Here is a 22,907-nt window from a genome sequence, read left to right as displayed (position 1 = left end):
CTTCAGCAACAGATAATAACAGACTGAGTCTTAAACAATTTAAGGCAGGTAATCTAGTGGGGACGCGGGTGGTGCTGTGGTCTAAATCACAGAGCCTAGAGCTTGCCGGTCATAAGGTCGGCGGTTTGAATCCCTGCAACGGGGTGAGCTCCCATTGCTCGGTCCCAGCTCCTGCCAACCTGGTATTTCGAAAGCACCCCCAAAAGTGCAAGTAGATAAATAGATACCGCTCTGGCAGGAAGGTAAACGGTGTTTCTGTGCACTGCTCTCATTCGCCAGAAGCAGCTTATTCATGCTGGCCACAGGACCCGGAAGCTGTCCGCTGGCTCCCTCAGCCAGTAAAGCGAGATGAGTGCTAGAACCCCAGAGTCATCCACGACTGGACCTAACAGTCAGTGGTCCCTTTACCTTTACCTTAATCTAGCCAGATCCCTTTAATTGGGTGACAGCCCTGATAACATTGCTTCATATATCTTCCTTTAACGGTATGTCTTGGCCAAAGATGCAAAGGGTGGCATTGCTCAGGAATGGTAAAGGAAGATCATCTGATTAATCCCTCAAAAATTAAATAGTGCTTTCCTGAATGGGCACTCTGCCAGCGGTGGTATACCTGTGTTTGGGCATGGCAGAAGAGAAAGAAGCAGCAGTTTGAACTGGGTCAGAGAGAAAGGAATATTTAAATTGAGAGCTGGGAGTTTAGCTGGAATTAGCTATGTAGGCTGCTGCAGCTGTGGATCGTCTGGAATCAGGTGCAGGGACTAAGAGGTTACACTGCTTGCTTTAGAAGTCTACCTGCTGCCTTTGTATGCTCTGCTTGTATGAAAAGGTCTTGCAAAGACCTTCTTTTCCAGCACAGGGAAATAGCCCGGCAAAGTTACCAGTCCCAGAACTTTCCGGTTTAGTCTCTGCCACTTTCAGATTCCTCTGTGTGAGAGTCTCAAATTGTGCAATGCATTCTGGGTGGGGTTCACAGAGCAGAAGGCAGTGTAGCTTGATCACAGGGTTCTGTCAAGTGGCTTCCAATGCTGGAATGAAGCCAGAGAACATATACTGTGCCTGAACCTAAAGGTAAAGAAGGAAATCCTTTGAAAAAGCACATCGACTGTGAACCACCATGGAAATTCAGAGTGAAGTTTAAGCATACAATAAACCCAGACATTTGAAATTCACTCTTAGGGTTGTTAGATTGCCTTAACTCTGCCCCCTCAGCAATCCAACCTCCCATCTTGCTTCCTTCCTTCCTTCTTTGATCTAAAAATAGCACTTCTTACTAAGTAGGTATAAAAGGAACAAATGGTTTTTTAAAAATATTATTTCCAAGGGCTCTAAGAAGCTCTCACTCTGTGGCTTAAATCTGAAAATGTACTTACTTATACTGCTTTCTGAAAAAATATTGGAAAATTTGCACCTTGCAACCTTGCTTTGCACTGGACTCTAATGGGGGGCATCAAAGGGCTGGGGAACATCAGGAATTAAATGGAGCTCTGGGGGCACCCTTGGCCACACCATAAACTGTGCACACCCTGTGTCATGAACTTTTAGTGAGTGGGTGAGAACCCAGAGCCCTCCAAAGGAGCAAGAAAAGCTTTTAATACTCCATTTCAGAGACAAGGGTGAAATCTTTTGAGCGTGATCCAAGGTTTTTTTAAATTCAAATTTCCTACAGATCCCACCTTATCCCCTGCACCCATTATAAATATCACACACAGAGAGACAGACACATACCCACAAAATTAGAATCAATTAAGGCAAGTTTGACAATTAAACCAATTGTGGTGCCTTGAAACACCAGACCCCCACAGCTTAAGTCTAAGTAATAATGCCTTATACGGCATCAAATGGAGGTTCTGGCTTGGGCTTTGATAAGTCTCAAGGGAGAGGGAATTACACAATCTGCTGAAAGTGCCTCTCTGTGGGTGCATTCGGATGATTGGGAGCTGCAGAGGGGTGATAAAGTTTGATGCATGGCAGTAACTCATCATTACAATGCCCCTGAGTAGGTTTTTACTTCTCCCTGTGGCTAGGTGAACCAGCTGTGGGGGCAAGCTATCGATTGTTATGCACCCTTAAATTGTTGAAATCCCAAGTCCTTTCACTGCTCAGATCCTCCTTTTGTAGGAAATGTGTATCATGCAACTTCCATTGCTCAAAGGTTGCTGTGCAAAAGCCCTGCTGGCTGGAGCTGGCAAAGGTCACATGTCTCTCTGGTTTTCATTTTGTCCCCACTGGTGGGGATCAATGTATCTCAATGGACTTTGCTGTGTTAGGCTGCTCTCTTGCATGTTCGTAGGTCATCAGTGTTTTCCCCACTTTTTCTGGTTTACAACTGGAAGTATAAGTCATTTTCCAGACAATAAAACCTCCCACATGTTTAGTAGGGCAGATAGTGTAGCCTAATCCCATTCCATTGCAGTTCTGCTGGTACTGAATTGTAGATCCTTTCCATCCCATTTTGGTCAGTTTTCTTTTTAAAAAAACCAGTGCATGAAAAGTCCACATTTATTGTACAGTGGTACCTCGGGTTAAGTACTTAATTTGTTCTGGAGGTCTGTTCTTAACCTGAAACTGTTCTTAACCTGAAGCACCACTTTAGCTAATGGGGCCTCCCACTGCTGCCGCGCCACCGGAGCACAATTTCTGTTCTCATCCTGAAGCAAAGTTCTTAACCTGAAGCACTATTTCTGGGTTAGCGGAGTCTGTAACCTGAAGCGTATGTAACCTGAAGTGTATGTAACCTGAGGTACCACCGTATATGCAATTCATTTGGTATGAACTTTTTACATTAAACGTGATTCCCCCCCCCCCCCGTACATTTCAATGTTTTTCATTGCCTTTCCCCTTAAAAATATGCAGTTTGTACGCTTTTAAAAATATAAAATATATATTTTGTGAGCAATTTTTTTCCACACCAAAACTGCATCGCAAAATACGCAAAAGTGAATATTCTGACTTGGCGTTGTCTTCTCAACCACAAGCAACTTTGAGAACACAAGTTTGGGTTGCTCTTCGGTGAAAAGCCGACTAAATGAATACCTCATTCTCTCCTGATTATTAGAAAGCATGGGGGTGTGTGTGTGTGAGTAAACCCCAGCATGCACTTTAGGAATTATTGTGTTCAATGGACCCTGTGCTATCTTCCATCCTCTAGTGCACCCTTTCCCAACCTGGTGCCCTCAATATGTTTTGAACTACAGCGCCCATCATCCCATTCACCATTCTAGCTGAGGCTGATGGGAGTTCAGAATACCTGGAGGGCACCAAGTTGTGGAACGATGCTGTAGTAATACCCAACTAGAATAGGTCTTTAATTCTGATCAAGCCCATCAGTCATACTTGTCTCTGCATCCCAGTATGCTTTTTTTTTTTAAAAAAAAGGCATGTAATTTTAGTGAGTGACTTTGCTCCTTTGGGTCTTTGATGCTTTGTATGCACCACTTTGCTCCCTGAAAAGATTGATGTGTCCCTCCGCCCACCACAATAGGATAATGGGTAGTTTAAATGTAATTATGTAAAGCAAGCTTTAGAAGCCACTGCTGCCATTTATTGATTAGGACATTGCTAGTATGATGGGCTACAAATTATATGACCAAAAAAAAATCCATCTGTCTATTTGTCTGTCGCCTTAGAAAATCACCATGCTTCATGTTGGCTCATCTTCCTTGATAGGGAAATTGCCTTACCAATAAAGGGAAGATAATTGATATATTGACATCCTGAATGAGTGTTGTGCTACAGGATTGGGACATTTCCCCCCATCTTGTAGTGAAGTACAAGTTACTACTTTTGATCCTGACCTGTTAAACCACTCACAGGGAAGGTTTAGAGGAGCCTGTTTACCTTCTAGGAAGATGCATCTCACAGTTTAAGAATTCAGGCTCTGATCCTATCTGCAAGAGCCAATCAGTCCAAACCCTGCTTGTTCCACCTGTATTTTGGCAGTTGTTGTGGAAATCATACCCAAGAAGCCAAAGGACTGTAGGAGGCAACTGTATGCAGGCTGGTCAATTATGCTGCATTCCTGGCTTCCTCGACTTGTTCGTCCAAAATTGTTGCTCCAGGATTATGCTTTCTATCTGACTCTGCTTTTGGGTTTTAATTTGCTCCTTGGTTAGACATTCCCTATTGGACTGATCCACTGACTTGACTTATGGCCCACTTAGATATATAGTGTCTGATCTGCTCTATATTCTGTAGGGACTTGTCAATTTTTCTGAGTTACAGTCATACAAGAAACACTGTTTATTGAAGACACTCAACACTCAGTGCCTATAAATATGCAAAAATGATATTTTCTGATGCATAGTTGTTTATGGTTGACTGCAGAGAAATTACAAGGCACAAGTACTTGCTAGCGTGCAGGGGCTCCACATGACTGGAATGCCGGCTAGTGTGATCCATAAAATCTGTGTTAGGCTCCACAGAATCAAGATGTCCCACTAAAGCGATCCATAGATTCTATGCTGCATTCAGGGACCATAAATAACTACTCTACAGCAAAGGTTCTTCTAGTCTAAGGGAAAAGAAGGAGAGGACAATCTAGTGATCTGGACTATTTGTAAATGAACAGAGTGCAGTTATTCATCATGCTTTTGCAGCTGCTTGTCTGAAGATGATAGCATTAGATTGCATTTATCCCCACACTGCGGAAAGCTTCACTGGCTGGTTTCTGCAGATCAAGCTGCTATTAAAATCACATGAAGGATGCTTGGATATCATTTGGCAACGCTAGCCTCTTCAGACAGACCTTACAACATTTGTGGGTGATACTCAGCAAATGAATGGCAAAGAATGCCAATGTTTTTGCACTTCCAAATAATCTCTTTATGTTGATTTAGGGGGGATGTGAGCAGTGGCTTCAGAGCTGTCAGGAAATGAAAGGTCTGTCCTTGGGAAGGCCTGTCAGTGAAACAGAGAGCTCCCAAAAGGAAATCTGGATAAGTCCTGCCATCTTGTCTCTCTCCTGCTTCTCTTTATAGTGCAGGAGGTCCGATGTCCTCTTCACTGTGCCAAACCTGTGACCTTACTCAGTAAAAGTGATCATCTCAGTTACCACTGGAGAAGAAATAACTTGTCAAAATCACAGACCTGACTTTCCAGCAATGTTGGGCTTTTGAAGAAGAACAAGATGTGTTCTTGTTTCTCAAGTCCCATGAGGAAAGGCAACTGGATGTAATTAAGGAGCTGGCAGAGCTATTCTTAATTCCTCCTTGGGTAGGATGCTTCTCTCAGAAAAAAGGACAATGGGTCTAATCCTTTCTAGGACTTCCTCTGAATGTTAATGTACTGTGCATTAGCTGCTGTGATTATTACCCATAGAGCAGAGCCTCTCTCTAATACCTCACAAAAGGAAAAAGCATTGCCTGTTTTACAGTAATTGAGCCAGAGTTTATAGTATAGCAGTGAACAGCCAATATGAACAAGCACGTCTACAAGGTCTGGATTTCTGAGATTCAAATTCTTGACCCTTCCTTCATGATACACTTTACACTCCAATCCTAGCTGTGTCTACTTGAAAATTCTGCTGATTTCAGAGAAACCTACTTTCAAGTGAACAGGCTTAGAATTGCAGCACCTCAGAGTGATATTTGTGTACATTTTAATAGTCAACCTATTGACATTCATTTCATTAGTTTTGGCCCAGTCCTCCAATTTGTTAAGGTCATCTTGAATCCCAATTCTGTCTTCTTTGGGCAGAAGAGAAGCTGTAATGGAACTGAAACAATAATACATGTGATGAATACAGGGCATAATGGAAAGCCTACTTACATCCAAACCTCCTGTATAGTTTTGAGAGAGAAGCTACCAGTGCATTATTTTAAACCATTATTGCACCACAACATGACAAAAGTCATCCTATTCCAATGCATGCCATTATATGTCAAAACATACTTTTATGAAAGCAGGCACACTTCCCTCTCTCCCCCCAAATGTATCTTACAAGCCCACCCATTTGTCTTCAGCTTATGTCTCAAAAATAGCTCAGGGAGTTAATGTGTTGACCAAAGCTGTGATTGACATCTTTAGTGTTAAACAGTGAATGCGAGAAATGATATGATTGCATTCTGCAAGTACATCTGAGGGGCTGACAGCAAAGCAGGTGAACTTATTTAAATTCAAGAAGCCTGGGGAGAAAAGAATGCCTGAATATAAACTTGAGTTTATTCTGGAAATCTAAAACTCTTGTTTAGGCTATTATATGTGTAAAACTTTGGGACATGCTCCCTGGAGCACTTTGGAGGAGGAAAGAACTTTGCGGGGTTCAAGACATAGATTAACATGTGATAGATGACTTCTGATGTGCCCCGTTCCCAGAGCCTCAGTTGGTATTACTGGTATGAGAAAAGATGTGATGCTCCTTTACTCTTTTGTTTTTCTCCTCACCTCCCAATCACCTTCCAACTGTGGTACTGTCATGATGCTGTCAGCGGCTCCAGGCTGCTTGCCCAGGAAAGCATAAAGACAAGGAAAGATTTCTTACAGTCCCTTTTTATTTCAATCTTTACAGAGAGAGGCTATAGAACCCAGCCTCTTGGATAATGGCGTTGTCCTGAGTGACTCTCCACCCCCCCCCCGTCTCTCCCACTTCCTCATTCATCATTCTCATCATGTTCTCTACGGGTGCTGCTACATGTCCTCTGTCTTTGAGCTCTTTGCTCTCCTACTTTTAAGGCTCACCGGGTTCTGGGAAATGGAGGGTCTGGAATGCTTTCTAATGACAACGTGTCAGCTGGGTGTTTTTCTAGCTCTTCCATGATTTCCTAGCTTTTCCCCTCATCTGCCTCTGAGCTGCAACCTCCCTCGAACCCCTGTTGTAAAGCTATACTGTCTTCCTCTTTCTCCTCCCTGAAAGGGTCAGGATGGGGAGGAGGTCTCCACCATTCCTCCTCTGCCCAGTCACTGAAAGGTACATGGCAATGTGAGTTACATACCCAAGCTGAGTAGGCTCTGATATTAAGCTTTTCCACTCACAATACGGGTCACACTGAACTCTGTTGCTATGTAGTGTAGAACATTCAGTTTGTTTATAGAGAGGCAATGAAGTCACTCAACATGGATAACACTACATGATGCTTTGATGTCATCCTGAGATAGGCAGAGGCGAGACAATGCAAATAACATTGGACCCCAACTCCCATCATCCCCAGCCAGCACTGCCACTGGTCAGAGATAATGACAGCAGTAGTCTAGCAACATTTGGAGAGCCGCAGCCCCCTCCACCCCTGTTCTACCTGCTTGGGTTGGGGAGCTACTGACTACTGGAATGCTAGGTAGTGCCATAGTCAAGAATGTTGTTGCCTCTATGTTTGAAAATTGCTGAAATGAAACTCTCCTCCCCAATTTGTGGTGGTAACCTTTGGAGGTGGGAAGAGCCATTCCAGCAAAATCTCTGCTTGCAAGTGTTGGGATGTGAATAGATGCTAGGAGAGGATATATTTATTAGATATTATCCTTCCTTCCTCATGTAGGTGAGTTCAGCAGAGTGTCATCCCTTTGCAGCTTAAAAGGGAAGCTTACATAGGCTAAGTAATCCAGGATGCTTTAAGGCAGACTGGACTTTTCTGCTATTCCTCCCTAAAACAATAATCACGCAAACAGTCTTGTAAAAGATAAAAAATAGCATTCACTCACTTGTTGAAACAAAAAAAATTCCTTCCAGTAGCACCTTAAAGACCAACTAAGTTAGTTCTTGGTATGAGCTTTCGTGTGCATGCACACTTCTTCAGATACACTGAAACAGAAGTTGCCAGATCCTTCTATATAGTGAGAAGGTGGGGAGGGGTATTACTCAGAAGGGTGGTGGGAATGGGTGATTGGCAGATAGCTGTGATGAGCCTGTGATGACTCTTAACGACTGCAATAGGTCTTACAGGAAAAAGCAAGGGGTGAGAAGGTGAAAAATGGCTTTGCCATGTATAATGAGATAAGAATCCAATGTCTTTGTTCAGACCAGGTCCCTCCATGGTTTTAAGTTTGGTAATGAGTTGCAATTCAGCAGCTTCTCTTTCCAGTCTATTTCTGAAATTCCTTTGTAGTAAAACAGCTACTTTGAGATCTTGTATAGAATGTCCTGGGAGATTGAAGTGTTCTCCTACTGGTTTCTCTGTCTTGTGATTCTTGATGTCAGATTTATGTCCGTTTATTCTTTGGTGTAAGGTTTGGCCTGTTTGTCCAATATAGAGAGCTGAAGGACACTGTTGGCGTTTGATGGCATACACAATGTTAGACGATGAGCAATTAAATAGTCCCGAGATGGTATGTGTGATGTTGTTCATGCACACGAAAGCTCATACCAAGAACTAACTTAGTTGGTCTTTAAGGTGCTACTGGAAGGATTTTTTTTTAATTTTTTTTGTTTTTGTTTTGACTATGGCAGACCAACACGGCTACCTATCTGTCACTTGTTGAAGTGTAACAGATACAGCAGCTTTGTTCAGGCAGGCTTAAAATGGTATTTCAATTACAAAGACATACTTAAGTCTAGCTTAAACTGGTGTCTGAGCTTGGAGCTCAGACATACAGTGGTACCTCGGGTTAAGTACTTAATTCGTTCTGGAGGTCCGTACTTAACCTGAAACTGTTTTTAACCTGAAGCACCACTTTAGCTAATGGGGCCTCCTGCTGCTGCCACACCGCCGGAGCACGATTTCTGTTCTTAACCTGAAGCAAAGTTCTTAACCTGAAGCACTATTTCTGGGTTAGCGGAGTCTGTAACCTGAAGCATATGTGACCTGAAGTATATGTAACCTGAGGTACCACTGTACATATGTTCTCACATTTCTGGCAGAGTGGAAAGAGGCAGAGTAAGAGTAAGAGAATGTGCCCAGACAGGCAGAATATATAGCTACACCCTTTCTCTGTCAGGGCACAGTGGGAGTGTCTCTCACAGAGTCCTCTCTAGCAAACTTAAAGGAAAACTCTATGAGCTTCAGCTCCTATTATGTGCCTGTCTATCAAAACATGAATTGTTGGTTTGACTGCATTTAATATCCCACAGCAGGATGTTTTCCTCTTGCAAAGGGGAGTGTAACCACTTACATTACTATTATTATTATTGTTAATACTATTACAATTTATTACCCGTCCTCCACCCTGAGGTCCCAAGTTACATGCACATGTGCCTTTCACAAGCTGATGTAGCGTGCATGTATTTGAACTTGAGTAGCCACCCAAATGCACTTTCCTGTTATTAAGAGCCCAACGAGTTTTGGAATAATTCATGATTGTAACAAGCCTGAGAAAAATATTAACATTCACCAAGTCAGCTCAGGCTTATGTTATAGTGGAAATTAAAAGAAATCCAAATGACATCCACTGTGCTAAGGAGACCAAATGATACAATTGAAGAAGGGAAGATGGGTTGCTTGGAGAATGGTGTGTTTGCAAGAGAACGATGACTGAACTGGAGCTCAAGTGGCTGCAAATAGATTTCTTATAATCCCTTGGAACTTTCTTTGTTTAATCTTCCTAATATGTGCATGAATATTTAGTTTCCAAGAGAATGGGAGAGAAGGGCGGGGGAGAATTGACTGGAGAAATTGTGACAGGTTTAATTACATTTAAGAGAATATCAGGGAGATCAAAGCTGAAGAGATAAAAGCTGCAGCTACTGTACGGGCTCAAAATATCTTCTGAATCATAAACACGATTAAGTACAGTTCTTCAGACTCAGCCACCCTGAAGCTGGGAGAGCGTCACTGTTGAAATCAAGTCCTCTAGTTACAGTATTTTATGACTCACGTTGACTGCCTTTGGCTAGTTTGGTACTTAGGCAGGCACCAAAATGTCTGGGAGCGTTCGGAAGAAAACAGTAAACCAAACATTTCCGCCAAGGTCAGTGGCTCTAAAACAGCCCCCTGATGGGCTGAATGGTCTGTGGGTTGTTCGGTAGAGATGGCTGTTGACTGTAGGCCAACAAAAACCATTCTTGTGTCAACAGACGTAATCAGAACCCCTGTGGTGGTAATGACTCTGTCACACTTTTCATTAGCTGGGAACTGTTTACTTTTTTGAGGGCAAGTAGCATTTCTTTTCCTCCCAGAGTTTAAGGGCTTTACATGATCTGTTACTAACAATGAGCACCACTCAATCTCTGTCTCTCTCACACAGTCACACATACCTGCTGCCTTGTTTGCACTGATGCAAATGGAGGAACCCAGTCTAAGTGGAATTCAGTGGTTTCAGGTGGAATTTCTGAAGTGCTGGAGTTTGGTAAGAATTTGGCTGTTTCACAGAATTTGCACTAGTATGCAAAAGCCAGCTTGTCTTAAGGCAACCTCATTTCAGGTTCTGCAAAGGTTGAAGGAGTTGGAGGAGAAGAGGCCCAAGACTAGACTACAGGGCCACTGTCACCATAGCAAAAATAGGAACCTCTAACCCAGTCATACATTCACATTCACATTCCCTTCCCTTCTATCCCTGTTTCCAGCTTGAGCCTAACCTCCTAAACTAGATATGGGAGGTGTGCATGTATTCTCACATTAATCCTTACATGGCATGGAGCTAAAAGCACAGCATTGCTCCCTGGTGAACGTGCTATTGCCTTTTATATCAGTAACGTCTAGAGCATAGAAACATATGAAGCCACCTTATACTAGATCAGACCATTGATTCAGTATTTTCTACATGGATTGGTAGTGGCTCTGCAGGGTTGCAGGCAGGGGTCTTCATGAGCCCTACCTGGTGATGTTGGGGAGTGAACCTAGGACCTTCTGCATGCAAAGGAGATGCTCTACCACCGACGTATGGCACTTCCCCATATGAGAAATGAACAGGGCAATTTTCACTGACAACAGAGATGCAGTGAAACTTCAGAGGCATAGACCACTGACCAGGAGACCTTTCTTGCAATGCTTCCTCTTGTTCATCACCCCATTGAGCCTTCCCCACTTGGTGCCCTCCAGATGTTTAAGGCTACAACTCAATTCAGCATGCTCAATGGACATGGCTTATCTGCAATGTAGTCCAAAGTATCTGGAGGACATCAAGTTGAGGCAGTTGCCTAATGGATTCCAATTAAATTACCTTAAAGAGAACCGATAACACACATGCTGTAGGTAGCTTTTGGTGGTTAGTGGCATAGCAACATAAGATGCTATATTGTACTAAGCACAAAATGAATATCCCTATTCATTGTGAGAGCTGGTGGTCTGTTGAACAAAACATTCTATAGACATTCTGCTATTCCAGTATCCCCATAGTTACGTCTTTTTTTTAAAAAAATGACAGTCTATTTCAATCATGAGAAACTTATCTGGTGTAAAAGAAATAATCTTCAACAATATAAATCTAATACCTTTTCAGTGCTCAGAAGACTCAAACTTCACAGCCCTTTAAAGAACAGTTTTGTGTTTTGTACCTTTGCAAAACAACAGCCCTTCCCTCCTGCAGCCAATTCAGTTACCGGCAACAGCAGGATCGCATAGCTTTGGACTGAAATTTTGGGGAGGCTTATCAGTTCTACAAAGGGTGTCCAAGGGGCTGGAAATTACATTTCAAGTCCACACCAATGCAAGAGATCCACTTTCACCAATAAACCTGGCGCTTTGTTAGGCTTGGAAGAGAGATAAGAGAATGCCTGGAGCTTCAAGCCTTTAGAGGTGGTGCCAAATTAAAACTCTGAAGGGCTGGATAAGCTCCATATTTGCAGTTCCCAAAGTCCACTGGGGCAGAGTGTCCAGTTTTAAGTCCAAAGCCCTTAAACCTCTTTGTGGCTCCCCAGCTGTTTTGCAGGGACTGGTTGAAAGACTTAAAAGTCCTGGTTAACAAAAGGGTTTTCAAAGCCAGGCTAGATCTGAGCAAAGCCTCCCTTAGTGCATCTAGGCATTCAGGCAACCAGAGATTCCCAAGGAGTTGTGCAAACTGCAGGGGATTTGTTGTAAAGGCATAACACTATGTAACAGCAGAATGTAATTTACCATGTACAGTGCTCCCAAGCTTTTCACCTCATCTCTGAGATCAGTTACCCTAAGTCTCAAAGAATAGAAATGCTTATTTTATTTGGATGTCAGCAGAATTTGGGGAATTCCTAAAGGGGCTGTTATGGCGACCATCCATCTGCTACGGGCAACCTTGTAATTATTATATTGCCTGTGAGAAAAACAATATTTATTCATTCTCAAATTCCTTGAAATTGGGCCTTGACCTGTAGGAAAATCTGTCTGGATTTCCTTGTGTCTCCAAGAGGTGCCATTATATCCTGCACTACTGCACTACTTCTATCATACAAAACCAAATGCCCTGGCTTATGGATTGATTGATTTACTCAGTGAAAGGTTTAGTATCCCATTACTCAGCTTTCAACAATTAAAATATTGCAATTTCATGATAAAGCCATGCAAGCTGGAAACATATTGAGCAGGAAAAAACCCTAACAAGGTTCATATACAAAACATTGGATTGGATCCAGTCTGTTAGCTGAACTTGGTTCCCATTGAAAGCAATAGGACTCCGTGTAAATCAGAGCTTTCCAAACTTTTCATGTTGGTGACACACTTTTTAGATATGCATAATTTTGCGACACGGTAATTCAGTTTTACTAGCAAACTGGACATTAAACTAACCCCGTACACTGCAGCTGACACACTAACATGTCATAACACACTGTTTAGAAAGGGTATAAATGCTTAACTTTGCCTTGACATTCATTTCAGTAGGAACTGAATTTAGTTCATGTTGCTTGGATCAAACCTATTATCTCCCCAGGAAGGCAAAAGCTTGGCAGAGCAGGAAAGTTTCCAGCAACCTGGCAGAGTTGGCACCAAGGTAATCTGCCCTGCAGAGAGAATTCCAAAAGTGGTGCCACGGCAGAAAAGGTCCTATCACGGATGGCTTCCTGCCTCACATCAGATGGCAGGGAACCTCCAATGGGCCTTGGATGAGGATCTTATTTTCTGGACAGGCTTGTGGCAGTCAGCTGATTGTCAGGCTTGCAAAAGGCTTATGCCCTGTGAAGCCCCTTCCATAGTGCTGCATATGGACTATGCTTTAGTCTGCATGGTTTGCAAAAACGGGTCACCTGATGTCAAACTTGGCCCATGGAGAGTGAGGAAGAGAGCAGTCTGGCCCTCTGGCCACAGCCAGTTCCCCTGGTGTAGGAAGAGGCATCCACTGTTACTTAGAACACAAATGTTTCCCAGATATATAATGAAAGTTCATTAAATGCCAATCAGTTGGTTCCAATAATGCATCAATCATTGGACTTAGTTAACACAGAGATGCAATTTAATACTATTTGTGCTGCGTTATCATGCACAATGTGCTTTACAATAGCCCCCCCTCCTCGCCAATGTGTTTTAGAAACAGTTTACTGAGATTTGGAACAGGAAAAACAGCCCAACAACATCGGGGAAGTTCAGCCACAAATTGGCACGTTCTATTAAAGCAAAAGCGGGCTAGAAATGAACTTCCAACCTTGCCAAAATCCACACCTCCACAGCGTGCTCATTAATTCAGGTAGTGTTTTCCAGTGCTATAGCAGCAATCAGTCTACATTCTTCTGGTAGGTTTATTTTTTATACTTTCAGATATCCTTTTTACAGGACAAGGAATAAAATCCATGCTTTTGCAAGAGATAGAAAACTGCTGGAATAGAATGATGAGAGTATAGCAAAACACAAGTGTTTGCGGGAGCTTAAATAATGTGTAAAGCTAACTTCAAGTATTGAATATAATAATTCAGTAAATTAAATTTATATTTTCCCTGTGAACTCTTTTGCACTCTTTTTTTGGGTGCTTTTTGTATTTATTTTGTACACAACAGTAATTGTGTACAATTGTTTAGTACACAGTGACCTTTCCTGTCCTAAAGACCCATTTAAAATTGTATACACATGTGGCAATGTCATCCAATTTCCTTGGAATTAAGGTCAATGGAAACTGTGGTGTATTTGGGATATATAGTTTTATTTCCACACACATAAATAACCTGAGCATAGGATGCATGGTGATGGTGGGGGGCCCACAGCACTAACACTCCTCAGGTATTGCCTCTCCATTAGGTTCCATGGGAAATACCCAAGCCACAGCTTTGAGTCCAGCACAGACCAAGACCCGCCTCTGTGTCTTCAGCTTCCAGCACCAGCCAAAACTCACCACAACACAGCCACCCTGTAGTTCTCCATTCTAGGATGATGTGGCTTCCAGGCTGGTGAGGTGGGAAAAGGCCCACCTATTTGTCTCCATGGCAACAGAGCTCACTCTTTGGACTTATAAATGGCAGTACCTAACTGGCCAGCTAAGGCCATTATCTTATAAAGAAACTATTTTGACTGATTCAGCAGGTTTCCACTTATGGATTCTAACCTCTCAGATACAGATACACAGCTTTGGAAGAGACTCACATGTATCATCCAGACCAGGCATAGGCAAACTCGGCCCTCCAGGTGTTTGGGGACTACAACTCCCATCATCCCTGACCTCTGGTCCTGTTAGCTAGGGATGATGGGAGTTGTAGTCCCAAAACATCTGGAGGGCCATGTTTGTCTATGACTGGTCCAGACTGACCCCACCCCTATTGCCATGTTCAAGTCTCCCTTGCTTGAGGCACCAAAGGTAATAGAGGTGTACCCATCTGAGTTGCATGAAGTATGAAAGTTTCTTGAATTTCAAGCTCCAAGCACCCAGCGCAAATCCTTTTAAGATTAAATTCAGATACAGTCACCCATGGCCTAGTCCGCCCCTATTGCAGCTGTGCATTGCCACAAAGCTGATGCACATCTGATCTGAGCAGAACCACCAGTGAAAGCTGCTGGTTGAAAAATGTAGGTGGCAGGTGTTTGTGATGAAATACACTCACAAATACACCAACCCTATTACAGCCCACCTTCCAGCAATTGTAGGGAACTATCACTGTAGTAAACACAGAGACAAATATTGCAATTTCCCCCCCTTAGCTTGGCAGGCCAGGGTGATTGTGGCAGTCTCTGTGGTTTAACTTTCAGGAAATTCTTCCTCTAGTTTTCCTCCAGGAGCCATAAGAATTCAGAGAAGTGATTAAACAAGATGTCTCATGCTGGTTAAGGCTCCTCTGTGATCTGTTTGGAGACCAAATTCCATTCTGTTTTTATATCTTAGGCAATTACATGGCAATACATTAAAACCCAAGGAATGTCGTAACATGGAAATAAGGAGATGTAGCATTCCATCGGAAATAGAATAGGCTGAAGCCCCAATGGCTTCCGTCCCGCAAGGCCTTTTCGGTGACAGTAGAAAATGATTAATTATATTTAATATGAGAGAACTGACACACAGCCCTTCAAGTAGATGATAAGGATTTCCACAAGGGCAGGTTGTGGTGGACAGCGAAAAAGACGTATTAAAGTTGCTTCATAATTCCAGAAGTTAGAGCAAGGATCACACTCTCACACAAAATCATTGAGAGCACAACTATTTAATAGTTTTCCATTTTCACCTTCTTTCCTAGTTCCACTCTGGTATCTAAAATGCATTTTAGTTCCTCGTTTTAGGTAGTAGGTTCCCTGCAGCATCAACTGTGGTGATGTTTTGGAACCAATAAGTCTTTTTTTCCTGAACAGATATAAAAGGGAACACTTCGAGCTCCTTCCCCACAACTGAAGCACATAATAGTTTATGCAAATTTCATTCAATTTTGCTTCAATAGTGCTTATTTCCCTGGGAATTATATTAATGCATTGCCATGAAAATACATAACAATATATGGCATTTTTCATCTTCACGAATACTTGGCAGACAATTACAGAGGAAGAATAAGTGGGGGAAGTGTTGCCTAAGAAATAATTTTTAATTTTATTTTCTTTATATGCTGGTGTTGACTGATTTTCAACAAAGGGAAAATCTAAGACAACCTTTGATTTTCATTACTGGAAGTGAGTTCAGTTTTGTATTGGCCTATTTTATTTTGATTGAACTATCAGATTCATACCTTTTAAATGAACCCCCCCCCCAAGTTTTTCAAGAGAAAATTTCTGGTTTATCTTCTATAAAATTTATTATCCTAAATTTTAAATTTGGGAGAACCAGCTCTGTATATTCACCCCACCCAAGATTGCTATCACATGGGGGGTGGGTTAGTGGCAGTGGCGTAGCGTGGGTTGTCAGCATACGGGGCAAGGCAAGTAATTTGCACCCCCTAACCCGTGGATTTGCGCCCCCTAACCTGTGGATTTGCCCTAACCCAAGATGTTGCGCCCGGTGCGGCCGGCCCCCCCTGCACCCCCCACGCTACGCCACTGGTTAGTGGGGCCTATGAACTGCCCCCTCCCCAACCCTCTAACTACTTTGGCAGCTCCATATATGCTGAGTGCTGAATGTGTCTGATTGCAGTGAGAACAAAATGCTGGTCTGGATGGCCCTGATACAGCCAGTGGCAAAGGAAGGAAAACTGGCACTCGGAGTGTGGTGTCGGGGAGCGGGGCAAACCACCTGCTGACGTGTGCACCACTACATACTGTGCATGCCTGTGCACCGCTATGTATCACCCATGCGAGTGCACAGCTACGTACCACGCATGCATACTCGTGGCTGCAGCAGCGTCGGAGGGATCCTTCACTCGTGGCTGCAGTGGCATCAAAGGGATCCTCTGCTTGTGGCTGCAGTGGTGGTGGAGGGTTAGGGTATGCCGTACGGTGCTTGAGAGGTGGTGCGCATGTGTCATTGGGTGGTTTGCTGATGGCGCTGCTTGAGTGCTGTATGGATGACAGAGGAGGGTGCAGCCACGAGCGGAGGATCCTCCACACGCAGCTGCAGCGGCGCAATGGCGGCAGCTTGCACCGCCTTGCCTGGGGGCTGTGGGGCGAACCCTCCGTGGGGTGCCTTCTTGTCACCCCTCCTCAGAGATGGCACCTGGGGTGACCCGCCCCCCTCACCCCCTTCCTCCGCCACTGGATCCAGCTAGGATCTTATGTACTGAACGCCTGGAACAGGGAGCTTGCTTGACTCAAATAGGATCTCAGCATGATTAGGGAGCCTGTGAGCTCAGGGTTCTAAGTTGGGCGGGGACAAAAAAGTCAAAGGAGGAATCAAAGGAAGCAGAGGGGAGAAATGGGGAAAGTAGAACTATATTCCACAAGACAAATTAATTCTTCAGGAACCATATTTCAAATACTTGGGAGACAACAACTGCCTCACACCTGCTGTCTCATTTGCATAATGGCAATGGAGAGGATGAATGAATAAGGCTGACATCTTCTGAACATCTATTTCGATAACAAATATCTCCCCAGCCACCCTCTGAGTCCCCGTGTCATCTGAGGGAAGGGAATTGGTGGCTAACGCAGGGTGCACCCCTCTCCTCAGCCAGAGGTGGTTTTAGGGTGGCATGACCAGTGAAATTACACTGGGTGCTGCTCTGCACATGACAATGCTTTAGAATGGAGCACAAGAGGCAGGAGGGAGTTTTAGCGTTGTACAGGATGCCACTAAAATTTGAGAGCCCAAAGTCTGCCACTGACACAGCCCTCTCTTCCCCTTCAAAGGAGTTCCTGCCACCAGATAAAGGGGGGATTTATGCCTGCTAGGCTGCCCTCTATCAATCAGTCTAAGTGTTTCCCTGGGGCTTCCTTGCAGCATCTCAAGGTAGCATAGTTAATGGCTTCCAGGTGGGAGGGTGTTCAAAAAAAAAAGCTGAGACCACAAAGGTTTATGAAACGATTGGAAAATTTGCTGAAATGAGGTGGGTGAGTGGAATTTTAAGAAAAATAAATTGTATGTAAAAGTCACAGAAAACTAGTATATCCCCGCCCCATGCCGCAAAACAAGGATTAAATGCAATCCTTTGACACTATAGTGAAGCACATTCCCTAAAGAGAGAATCTTATGCAAGCTCCTTTCTCTCCTGAAAGCCTTTCATTATTATGATGAGATCTAACACTTCCAGCCCGACTACCTGTTGATATAGCCTTTGTTTACCTGCCCCCTTTACATCAGAGGCTCTTCCTTTTAGGGTACACGAATTAACCTTATTATTCCCCAAACAAACACACAAGAAAGTTCAGCAATGGGCAAGGCAGGTATTCACTTGCATGCAGTCCATAAACAGTCCAGGGGAGAAGAGTCCTATTCTTTCACCAATGGGAAAATTAGATAATTTTCAAAATTATTTGGGTGTCTAAAAGACTGACTTTAAAATACCTTACAAATGATGGACCAACATGGGCAGGACTTGTCTCATGTTTACTTCCTACTAAGTCATTCCATTGACAGGAGGAAGGGCAATAATAGGTGGGAAGGACTTGGGTAAGTGGCTATAGCCCCGAAGTTCAAGCTTCCAAATATTGCAAGGCATCATGGGATGGTCATAGGGAAGTGACTCCAATATCACTGTGGTAACATGGTGCTGGACAACCATTCCTTTTTAGGATAAGTTGCTTTATTTGTGGTCCAGAATGGTAGTCTTATGGAAGCTGATTGTTACGAGATAACTTGCTAATACCCTGAGAACTGTTTTAAATGTTTTGAGGAAGATAGCTATCACAAATCCTCCAACTTTTTTCCATTGAAGACAAGGACATCTTATTCCGTAGTAGAAGTAGTAGTAATTTTACACGTTATACCCCGCTCATCTGACTGGGTTGCTCCATCCACTCTGAGCGGCTTCCAACATATATAAAAACATGATAAAAAATTAAACATTAAAAAACTTTCCCTATACAGAGATGCCTCCAGATGTCTTCTAAAGGTTGTATAGTTACTTATCTCCTTGGCTCTGGGATCACATAACCCCTCCAACACTATTCCCAATGAAAATACAGTGGTACCTCGTGTTACGTACCATCCCCCTTACGAATGCTGCGGGTTACGGGGTCCGCTAACCCGGAAGTAGATGCCCCTTGTTGTGACCTTTACCCCGGGATGCAAGCGGAAGTTGTGCTCCAGTGGCGCGGCAGCAGCGGGAGGTGCCATTAGGGAAAGCATGCCTCATATTATGAGTGGTTTCGGGTTACAAACGGACCTCCGGAATGGATTAAGTACATAACACGAGGTACCACTGTAGTGACGTCCTACTATACTTTCCAACATTTCTCTGGTGAAAATAGGGACATCCTAAGTAAAAGCGGGACGCGGGTGGCGCTGTGGGTAAAAGCCTCAGCGCCTAGGGCTTGCCGATCGAAAGGTCGGCGGTTCGAATCCCCGCGGCGGGGTGCGCTCCCGTTGCTCGGTCCCAGCGCCTGCCAACCTAGCAGTTCGAAAGCACCCCCGGGTGCAAGTAGATAAATAGGGACCGCTTACTGGCGGGAAGGTAAACGGCGTTTCCGTGTGCTGCGCTGGCTCGCCAGATGCGGCTTTGTCACGCTGGCCACGTGACCCGGAAGTGTCTCCGGACAGCGCTGGCCCCTGGCCTCTTGAGTGAGATGGGCGCACAACCCTAGAGTCTGTCAAGACTGGCCCGTATGGGCAGGGGTACCTTTACCTTTACCTTTAAGTAAAAGCGGGACATTCTGGGATAAAATCAGAAACTGGGACAAGAGCTTGGGAAACATAGAGGACTCCATCCCAGCAATTGAGGGGGCAAGTGTATGTATGTGCATGCACATCCAAATTTAGAGAAATTGCAGTTTTGCTGTTTGAGGGAGGAAGAGGTTGAGAGAGATAGCAATATGAAGGTTTGTTGAAGGTGCAGATCTTTCTCTGAGGATTTGATGCAGACAGCATATCTGCTGCCGTGTATAAACATTTGCTGTTTTCTTCCATTCTGCTTGTTAGGGTGGCCACTTATGCATCTCCAAAATTAGAAAAGGAAATGCAACGTCACCAAAAAAGAGAGAGGACTAAAATGGACACAGATTTGCATAAAATTAACATCATTTATATGCTTAGATGCAAATTTAGACATAATTGCTATAATCTAAATAAGAAATAAGGGACGCGGGTGGCGCTGTGGGTAAAAGCCTCAGTGCCTAGGGCTTGCCGATCGAAAGGTCGGCAGTTTGAATCCCCGCGGCGGGGTGCGCTCCCGTTGCTCGGTCCCAGCGCCTGCCAACCTAGCAGTTCGAAAGCACCCCCGGGTGCAAGTAGATAAATAGGGACCGCTTACTAGCGGGAAGGTAAACGGCGTTTCTGTGTGCTGCGCTGGCTCACCAGATGCAGCTTTGTCACGCTGACCACGTGACCCGGAAGTGTCTCCGGAGAGCGCTGGCCCCCGGCCTCTTGAGTGAGATGGGCGCACAACCCCAGAGTCTGTCAAGACTGGCCAGTACACGCAGGGGTACCTTTACCTTTACCTAAATAAGAAATACAATGCATCTCTCCAGAATTGGCCTGGTGACCTCAGAAACCACTACACTGCTACTGACACTTAACAGACACCCGTAGCATATGAAAGAGGTTGTAGCGTAATAGTTTGTTTTCTTCTCTCACTTCTCCCTCACTCATGATTTCACTCATACTTTCCTCAGGGGCTGTACAGCAACATGATGATAAATGTGGACTGTGTTGGCTTCCAAATGTGCTAATGTGTCAAAATATGTTTTCCTTGCACATTTCCATATTAGCATCTTATTCACATAATGAAAGTGATTTGGTGAAAGACTTGCAAATGCACTGAGGTAGTTTTCAAACAATAATCTTTTCTAAGACCGAGGAAGTCACTTGGAATGGCTGGGAAAGGGCCACCAACCACCTGCCAAAAGAACAGGAGGAAAATGTTTGGGAGTGTTGTAATTTTTCAGCATGAAAACTTGCAAGCTTCCTGGCAAGGATGCTGCATATGACTTGGCAGCGCCCCCATTGCTTCGGAAAATGAAGCCAATGGCGCTTTTGTCAAATCTGCTGCATGGTTGGCCATTCTTCAGGATTGATCTACAAGGACATTTTGATTTGCCTCTAATACATAACTTTGAGTTGGGTGCAGCATGGCTTGAATCACAAGCTGTTGTGGGTCAAGCACTCATTCCCCCTGCCTCTGTCAGGAGAATCAATGACTGGAAGATCGAACTGCATTAGGTGTTCCTAATTCAAACAGGGCTTGCTTGCATACGACAGCATTTGGATTTTAGCAAGTAGCATTGAGATTGGCATAGCTTTGCTGCTTCTCCTCTGCCATCTTCCTTGCCAGAAACACCATGCCTGGTGGCAGGTGGCAGCAGTGGGCAATTGTTGTAACATTTCTTCCCACTGAAACTGGAATTACAAGTCTCAGAATACCTGGTGGAATTGGACCTTGAGTTTTGGTCCCTTGATGGGCATTCTGGGACTTACTTATTTATAAGAGTTCTTACCCAGCCATTACCATAAGGTTGCAACAATAGGATCGTACAATCATAGAGTTGGAAGGGACCCTGAGGATTGTCTAGTAATAAAATAATAATAATAATAATACCTTTATCGTCAATGTACAACCTGTGTACAATGAAATTAACCAAGCCTCCCTCCCCCCACAAACACTCAGTCTCATTACACTCTGTGTGCTTGTTGCACAACACATCAACCTCGAAAGTCAGTTGCACTATATTATTTTCCGTTCAGGAAATATGCAGCTGCCCCTTACAGGGATTCAACCTGCAACCTTGGTGTTATAAGCACCATGCTCTAACCAACTGAACATAGAATGTACCATTACAAAAACAAGATCATCGCAATTATAAAACACATAATTGACCTTGCCTCTCAAAGGCCAACGTAAAGAGGTGTGTCTTCAGCATATCACACCGGCTGTTCCATGAAGATGTTAGGCACACCTCTGTCTGGTAGGAGTTCCACTATCTAGGAGCCACCACAGAGAAAACGTTCTCCTAGGATCCTATTCCTCACACTTCTGAGGGTGACAGAACTACTAGAAAACAGCCCTCTGTAGATCTCAACACCTGAGGAGGTTGGTAGAGCTTGAGACAGTTGGTTAGAGTTTTAAACGCTAATGATTGGGCCCAGAAATGAGCTGGCAACCACTGCAGCTGTTTTAAAACAGGGGTTATTTGAGTTCTTCAAGCACCTGTAGATCTAATCCCTGCTGCAAATGTTCCTGCTGCCTGTCCGAGGTAAGTTTGCAAGCCTGGAGGCAGGATAGTTGGAATGGCAGCTGTGCTTTTTTATAGTGTTTTTGACAACTGTCATGCCTCTTTCAGGGGTGAATGGGAGGACAGTGTAGCAGTTTAAACCTTGAAAGGTTGTCAATCATGGGAATTCTAGCCTGAACTTCAGCAGAAGTCACCACAGTTATTACTATTATGTTCTTCTCCAGGGCATGAGCATATGTTTGGTAGCAAGACAGGGTAACTTCTTCTCACCAGGAGATAACTGGTGGGGAGGAGGAGAGCTGAACAGAATACAAAATCTTTTTTCTCTTTGAGCACACCAACTGGCAGGGCTGACCTGGAATCAGCAGGGGAAGAAACTGACCTCCAGTTTATAAAAGGCTGCAGAAGAACACCCACCTACATCCATCAGGGCAGGAGTTGCAATTTTCTGAGTGATATGGGTAAGGACAGATGGGGCATTGCACGATGTAGGCTTGCTATAGGAAGATTTGTAGTCATTTGCCTTCTGTGTCACTGGCAACTTGTATGACCTTTGACCGGACAGGGAGTTTCTCACCTGTCCAAACAAGGATACTGTTTCTCTGCTCCACAGGGTTGTTGTGAGAATAACTCATTTGCAAGTGTGAGACGATTGCTGACCATGGCTGTTGGAGCCCCATAAATATCTGAGCCAGACATGGGATTTCTATTTGGATATAATAAATGTTAGCACTGGAGTCATCTTGCAAATCACATCTCTGCTTTTGCACTAGCTGCTCCAGAGGAGATGTTAATAATACGCTGTAAAGAGACCTTTACGTTTTTAATTAATGAAGCCGAGTCTCCTCTGTCTTCTATTCCTCTCCCAGTTATATTTATGTGACTCCTCTGACTCACAAAGTGACTTATGCACAGTCAGATCCAGAAGGAACTCAAAGAAATTGTAATTCGCCTCCATCTTGCGCACGTAACCCTGCT

This window comes from Podarcis muralis, chromosome 9 (genome assembly GCF_964188315.1).
Source record: "Podarcis muralis chromosome 9, rPodMur119.hap1.1, whole genome shotgun sequence".
Lineage (NCBI taxonomy): Eukaryota > Metazoa > Chordata > Lepidosauria > Squamata > Lacertidae > Podarcis > Podarcis muralis.
Note: the sequence above shows the minus strand (reverse complement) of the source record.